Genomic DNA, 7649 nt, shown 5'->3' on the forward strand with positions numbered 1-7649 from the left:
GGAGGGGATGAATAGGCAGAGCATGTAAAAGTGTTAGAGCAGTGAAAACACTCCATAAGATACTATAATGGTGGACACATATCATTATACACTTGTCCAAAACCACAGAAAGTAAAACACCAAGAGTGGACCCTAATGCAGACTATAGACTTTGAATGATTATAATGTGTTCACCAATTTTAACAAATAAACCATTCTGATGAGGATGTTGATACTGAGGGATGTTGCATGTGTAGGGGCAGTGGATATATGGGAAATCTCTCTATCATTGTATCATTCTCTCAATTTTGCTGTGAGCCCAAAATTGCTCTAAACAATTAAATACTTTTAAAGAATCCAGAGAATTTAAAAAATAATGAGTATGCATGTGTGTGTGTGTGTGTGTGTGTGTGTGTGTGTGTGTGTGTGTGTGTGCTATTTTGCAAAAAGAAACACAGGAAGAATAAACCAGAAACCAATAAAATTAGTTACCTAATGTCTTAGTCCATTTGTGCTGCTATAAAGGAATACCTAGGCTGGAAAAATTATAAAGAAAATACATTTGTTTGGCTAATGGTTCTCCAGGCTGCATAAAAAGCATGGCGCCAGCATCTGCTCCTGTTGAGGTCCTCAGACTCCTTCTACTCATGGTGGAAGGTGAATGGGAGCCAGAATGTGCAGGGATCATATGGTGAAAGAGGAAGCAAGAAAGAGCAGGGAGAGACACCAGTCTCTTTTTGACAATCAGCTCTTGAGGAAACTAATAGCATGAGAACTCCCTCACCCCCACCACCCAAGGAGGGCATTAATCTATTCATGAGGGATATATTCCCATGACCCAAACACTTCCCATTAAGCCCACCACCAACATTGAGAATCAAATTTCAACATGAAATTTGGAGGGGTCAAATAAACCTTACTGTAACAAGTAACTAGTAATGTACGAGAATGGGTAGGAATACAGTATAGGAGTGACAGAAGAAATTGGAGTCTTTCCAAGTATATCCTTTTTATAGTTTTCTTTTGATTCCATGTTAATGTTTCACATATGCTAAATAATAAAAATAAATTAATAAAGATGGAGGAAAGCTAAAAAGAAATTTAAACACAGACTATTGATCCTATGTTAATATCAAATAGCTATCAAAAGCATAGAAAAGAAAACCAGGATTTGTCCAAGTAACTCTTGAATATATCACTAGATACAATTGCTGAGATTTATTTTAAGGACAAAAAGAACAACAAAGAAACCTTGAACTCTATTTAGAAGATTTGTTTTCATAGTAGTATTGGAGTAGTAACTTTGAAAGCACTAATCATTGTATTGTGAACTTGAGCAGTGAGTAACTATATTGATACTGAGAACCTGAGTTCTCACTATGCCTATTTACAGACTATTTATTCTCATTGTACAAGAAGGAATATACAAATATAAAATGCAGAAATTCAATGGAGAAAAAATAGCCATTTCAACAAATGGTACTGGAACAATTGAATATCAAAATTCAAAAAACATCTAGAAATGACCACTTAAATAAATGAACTTAAATAAATGAACTGTAGACCTAAATATAAATTGCAAAATTATACAGCTTCTAGAGGAAAATACAGAAGAAAATCTAGGTGACCTTGGGTTTGGTGATTAGAGGTAATAAAAAAGCATGATCCATGAAAGAAAAAATTTGATAAGTTGTAAAAAAGTTAAAATCTTTTACTCTGTGAAAGACACTATTAAAAAAATGAAGGCCAGGCATGGTGGCTTACGCCTGTAATCCCAGGAGTTTGGGAGGCCAAGGTGGGCAGATCACGAGGTCAGGAGATCGAGACCATCCTGGCCAACATGGTAAAACCCTGTCTCTTCTGAAAAAAAAAAAAATTAACTGGGCCTGGTGGTGCACCTGTAGTCCCAGCTACTCTGGAGGCTGAGGCAGGAGACTTGCTTGAACCCAGGAGGCAGAGGTTGCAGTGAGCTGAGATCGCGCAACTGCACACCAGCCTGGGCGACAGAGTGAGACTCCATCTCAAAAAAAAAAAAAAGTAAAGATAGCAACAGACTGGGAGAAAACATTTACAAAACACGTGTGTGATAAAGGACTTACATCCAAAATGCAAATACACTTGAAGCTCAACAATAGGAAAACAAACAACACAATTTAAAAATGGGCAAAAGATCTGGGGCTGGGCATAGTGGCTCATGCTTGTAATCCCAGCACTTTGGGAGGCCAAGGTGGGTGGATCACCTGAGGTCAGAAGTTTGAGACCAGCCTGGCCAACATGATGAAACCCAGTCTCTACTAAAAATACAAAAATTAGCCAGGCTTGTTGGTGGGCAACAAGAGTGAAGCTGTCTCAAAAAAAAAAAAAAAAAAAAAAAAGATCTGAATAGACACATCATCAAAGAAGATATTCAGATAAAAAATAACCATGTGAAAAAAATTCAAAATTATTTGTCATCAAGGAACTTTACATTAAACCAATGAGATACTACAACACACCTACTTAAATGGCAAACAAACAACCCCAAAAAGAAAACCTGGCAAAGCAGCAAAAGTTCTCATTCATTACTGATGGGGACGAAAAATGTCATGTTGGAAAACAGTTTGTCAATGTTTTACAAAGCTAAACATAGTCTTACCATATAATTCAGCCATCATCTTCCTATTTAAAGACTTATTGCCACAGAAAATCTTGCAAGCAAGTGTTTACTGCAGCTTTATTCATAATCAACAAAGACCGGAAGCCACAAAGAGGTCATTCAATAGGTGAATAGATATTTATTCACTGATTAAAAAGAGATGAGCTATCAAGCCACAAAAGGCTACGGATAGACTTTAAATGCATATTGCTAAGTGAAAGAAGTCAGTCTGAAAAGACCACACACTGTATGATTCCAATTACATGATATTCTGAAAAAGACAAACTATATAGAGGTAGTAACAGATTCACGGTTCGGGGGAGGGGTAGAGGGTTAAACAGGTGAAACACAACAGATCTTTAGGATAATACAACTATTCTGCATGATACTATAATGTTAGATACATGACATTATTTTCAAAGTTTATAGAATTTTACAGCACCAAGAGAGAACTTTAATGTAGACAAACAAACAAACAAACAAACAAAAAACATTAGGAGCTCCAGGAATCCCAGGAAGGAATTCAGACTGTGATAAGAGACTGATTGTTATCACAAATATAAAAATCTACAGCACTGAAGGGGGTAGAATAGGTAATGACCCATGTAACTTTAGTCTAGAAGTAAAGTCTGTAAGACTAAAGTCAAAAGGGACTCAAATAAGCACTGTATGCTATTTGATAAAATTGTTTCTTATGGGGAACAGATTAATAATCCAGATACTGCTACACATGTATACTGCAACTGAGCAATTAAGTAAATGTACAGTAGAAGCGTGGGAGCCAGGTTCCTCACTGTTAAAGAAGGGGGCTACAGATAAGCAAGGGGTTATAGATAAGCATGGAATGGTCCCTGTGGCAACTCATTACAGTTGGAGACATCAGTATGAATTTATATTTAGCTTAATACAGATACAGAAATATTTATGGATAAATGTATATTCATAATTTAGTATATACGTATATATTTCCTTGTTCTGGTAGCAGAGAGGGGCTGGAAAACACAGCATCCCAGCAGCAATGAACACACCTAGAATCCAGATCTTGGTCTATAATACAATTACAGGAACCTTTAAAAAGAACCAAGATTCCTTGGAAAAATGGCTGATTACAGTATTGGGGCAGGAAACAAACAAGATGAGCCTCGAGCATCTTGTAATATCATAAAGTAAGGAAGTGCTTAAAAATTAAAAGAAACTTACAATGATGGGTTTATGTCAGAGGAACAGAGGGACACAGAACCCAACTGCAAGAACTTCCAATGGTCAAAGCCGGAACAATTTGAACAACAAAATACAGTAGTATTGGGTTATAACCCAAAGTGTAACATAAATATCCATAAGTCCACACTGAAAATGACTAAATAAATAATTGATGGAGAAGAAACAAATGTCCCTTTCAAAAGAATTCCAAGTGAATCATGTAGATACTCCATTCTTTTTAATCATTAGTGATGTATGCAAACAACTTTCAAATACATTTTGACATCAAAGTCAGGCAATTCACTTGGAAGAACATTATAACGAAAACCACTGAATTTTTGTAGTAAGATGTTTAATGTCAACTTTGATTATGGGAATGCTTTACATCTAACACAAAGAAAGCACTGGTACTTAGAAACTTAAGACAATTACTAGAACTGTTAAGACTGAGGTGAAGAATTTATACAGCCTTCCACAGTTTCAAAGAGGTAGTGATAGATACTTGTCCTCCTGGCAATATCAAATGCAGTTCCTTCCAAGTTGTTTTTCAGCCCTGGCTTGATGTAACAACTCACCAGGAGGAGTTCTAGGATATCCTTGCTGTCTCTGTTCCCAGCAGCAAGATGCAAGGGGGCCAAGAGGCCTTTTGTTTGGGCATTGATATCTGCATCATGCTGCAGTAAGAAAGAAGCCACTTGTATTATTCTACTTACAAGCACTGTGCAGGGGCGTCCAGCCATCCACAGTCACTGCATGAGCATCTGCTCCCTGCGCAATGAGCTCCTGGACAATATCTAAGTGTCCACTGTAGGCTGCACGATGAAGAGGGGTATACTCATCTTCATCTCTAGTGTTCACATGAGCGACCTTTTCAGAAAGTAATCTCCGCACTGTAGTAAGCCGATTTTTTTCAGCAGCCCAAAGAAACAATGTGCTTGGGTCTTTTTCCCTTTTTTTTTTTCTTGCAACTGATACCACTCTTCATTTTTTTCATCTTGCTCCTCGTCTTCATCAGAACTGCCTATCCAAAGACTTTGAGTACCAGTAGGAATAAGGTGTCCATATGTTTCCAAAAATTCAAGTTGGTTACAGTGTTCAGAAAAATCCAAGGAATTCCCTTCGTCTGGTATTCCATCATTATTTCCTTTTTCTTTTTCCATTTTTACTACTATTCTAAATTAAAAGCATTTCAAATGCCAGGGTATAAATAACCTTTCTAGAGATGAATTATGACTGCTTTATTCATCAAGATCTGACAGAAGGGAAAATAGCCGCCGTGCATCTCACTTCCGGGAGCATTTTTTTAAACAAATTTTTATTATTATACTTTAAGTTCTGGGGTATATGTGCAGAATGTGCAGGTTTGTTACATAGGTATACATGTGCCATGGTGGTTTGCTGCACCCATCAACCCCTGACCCACACTAGGTATTTCTCCTAATGCTCTCCCTCCCCTTGCCCCCCAACCCCCAACAGGCCCCAGTGTGTGATGTTCCCCTCCCTGTGTCCATGTGTTCTCATTGTTCAACTTCCACTTATGAGTGAGAACACGTGGTGTTTGGTTTTCTGTTTTTGTGTTAGTTTGCTGAGAATGATGGTTTCCATACTCCATTCTTAAGAAGGGGAGCATAAATCTGTACTCTTTAATTGTAGGCTTCTCATAGTGACTTCCTTTCAAAGAGTACAGCATGGAAATGAAGGAAGGAGGGAAAGAGTAACTTTACAGTGAAGAAACCCAACAAAACACCCATGGCCAGGTGATCAGGGCCAACATCAGCAGTGAGAAACCATGTTGATAAAATGTGATGAAAATGGCACTTTACCTCTGTGGTTTTCCCCCCAAAGCCCACAATCTCAGTCTAATTGTGAGGAAAGATAACAGACAGATCCAGTTTGAGAGGCATCCTACAAAATATCTGACCAGTATTCAAAACTGTCAAAGTCATCAAAAACGAGAAAAGCAAGAGAAGTTTTCATAGCTAAGAGAATCCTAAAGGGACATGATGTGAGTGTAAGGTAGTATCTTGGATAGGATCCTGGGACAGCAAAAGGACATAAGGAAAAACTAAGCAAATCTGAGTAACTATAAACTTTCAGTTATTAAAAATATGGTCTCAATGTTGGTTCATTAATTGTAACAAAAGTTAAGTGGCTAATAAGGGAAACTGGGTGTGGGGTATACCAGAACTCTGTATACGGTCTTAATTTTTTTGTACACCTGTAACTGTTCTGAAAAAATAAACTCTATTGGGAAAAAAAGTTCCCCTGCTTTTGATTCCATTCATGTAGAGATTTGGGTCTTGTCTGCAATATGATTCTTCATTCAGTTCCTTACTCTCTGAACTATTTCCCTTTCTTGTCCCACATTGTTCTGCTTCTGCCACACTGATTCCATCACTGGGCAGTTCTAGCAGCTTAGAAACCCTATTATTGTGCTCATTTATTCATGGTTTCTGCCCTTGTAGAACAACATAGAATGCGTTTGCAGCCACAAAGCTGTTCTTCAGTCATTCAAGGATACTACTTTCATGAAGCCGTCCTCGCAGGATTAAAATTAGGTAAATGCCCTCCCCATTCCTCATGTGGTGCCATTTCTGAATACTTCACTACCCTGGACACTTTCCTATGAATATTTATGTTTGCTAAAATGAGGAACCTAGATCTAAATATGTTTTCCCTGTTGTATTCCAATCAGAATTAAGCATAATAGCATAATATCATTTTTAAAATTATATTTCCTTTTACTGACTGCTTAAAATACATATTATATCATTCTGGTTTTAGACCTCCATTTCAAGAAGGTGAGCTAAATATAATTAAGTTTCCTTTACGCATGCTCCCACTGTCATTAAATGCACCCCATTGATGAAATTTCAAACAATTCATTTAAATTCCCTACCTCATTCAGTTGTTCTCACTGTTTGAAATCAACAACTGTTTTTGACTGACTTTCTGAATGAACTAACACTTTCCTTAGTCCTTATTGTATACAAAATTTTACACTTATGCCAAGGATGCATAATAAACACACTCAAATACATGTCTTCTGTTCAGCAATGGGCTTTGTGTTGATTAGTAAAATCATAGCTCTCTCAAACAGGATATATCTCAATAGTACTTTTCCCAGAGGGGTTAGCTGAGGTATAAAATAGTGAATCAGTACCAAGGAATTTGGTGGCATGAAGTCTTAGGTTTTCATGCTGAGCGTAAAACCAAACATAGCAATAAAATAAAATGGTGATAGCATAACTCCCAGGGGAATATAGAAATTATAGTGCTCAGATACGAAAGCTGAAATTAGTTGCTACCTTTTTGTGTTCCAGAGTAAATCTTTCTGAACATTGCAGAGAAGTGATTTGGGACTTCCGATGTTTGGAAAGATGTCTTTACCCATTTGGATGATGTTTCTTTCAGGATTTGGCAATCTGTCCTATCCCTGACTCTCTCCTTGGGAAGAGTGTGGTGAGTATAAGTGTAAGGGTACAGCATCAGCTAAGAATTTCTGAACGTACTCAGTGAAGGCGCATATATATCTGTTGGGTGACTTGTTCGACAGCCCAACTTCCTGTTTTTTCCCCCCTTCAACTCCACATGGATCCCAGGTTTCCCCTTTCCTCTGAGCCTGTTGCCCTCATTGATATTTTTGGCTTTTCCTCATGACCCAAAACCTTCTGTTTGGTTGTTTGATGTTATTCACTAGGTCTGTTTATTAGAGTCTGCCATATATTTGCCTCTCCTGATAGCATATGGATAAATAAAATGTTAAAAAATCACTTGTGTGGCAATGGTTTTGAGGATGGAGCCATGTCCTGCATTTCTTGCTTTTTCCTCTTAC

At 37.6% G+C, this 7649-nt stretch overlaps 1 pseudogene; it reads right to left on the minus strand.

Annotated features, from left to right (window-relative positions):
- Positions 1 to 4254: 4254 nt before the first annotated feature.
- On the minus strand, positions 4255 to 5090 carry LOC105531292 (annotated as a pseudogene).
- Between the last annotated feature and the right edge of the window lie 2559 nt (positions 5091 to 7649).

Source organism: Mandrillus leucophaeus, unplaced genomic scaffold (assembly GCF_000951045.1).
Source record: "Mandrillus leucophaeus isolate KB7577 unplaced genomic scaffold, Mleu.le_1.0 Scaffold88, whole genome shotgun sequence".
Lineage (NCBI taxonomy): Eukaryota > Metazoa > Chordata > Mammalia > Primates > Cercopithecidae > Mandrillus > Mandrillus leucophaeus.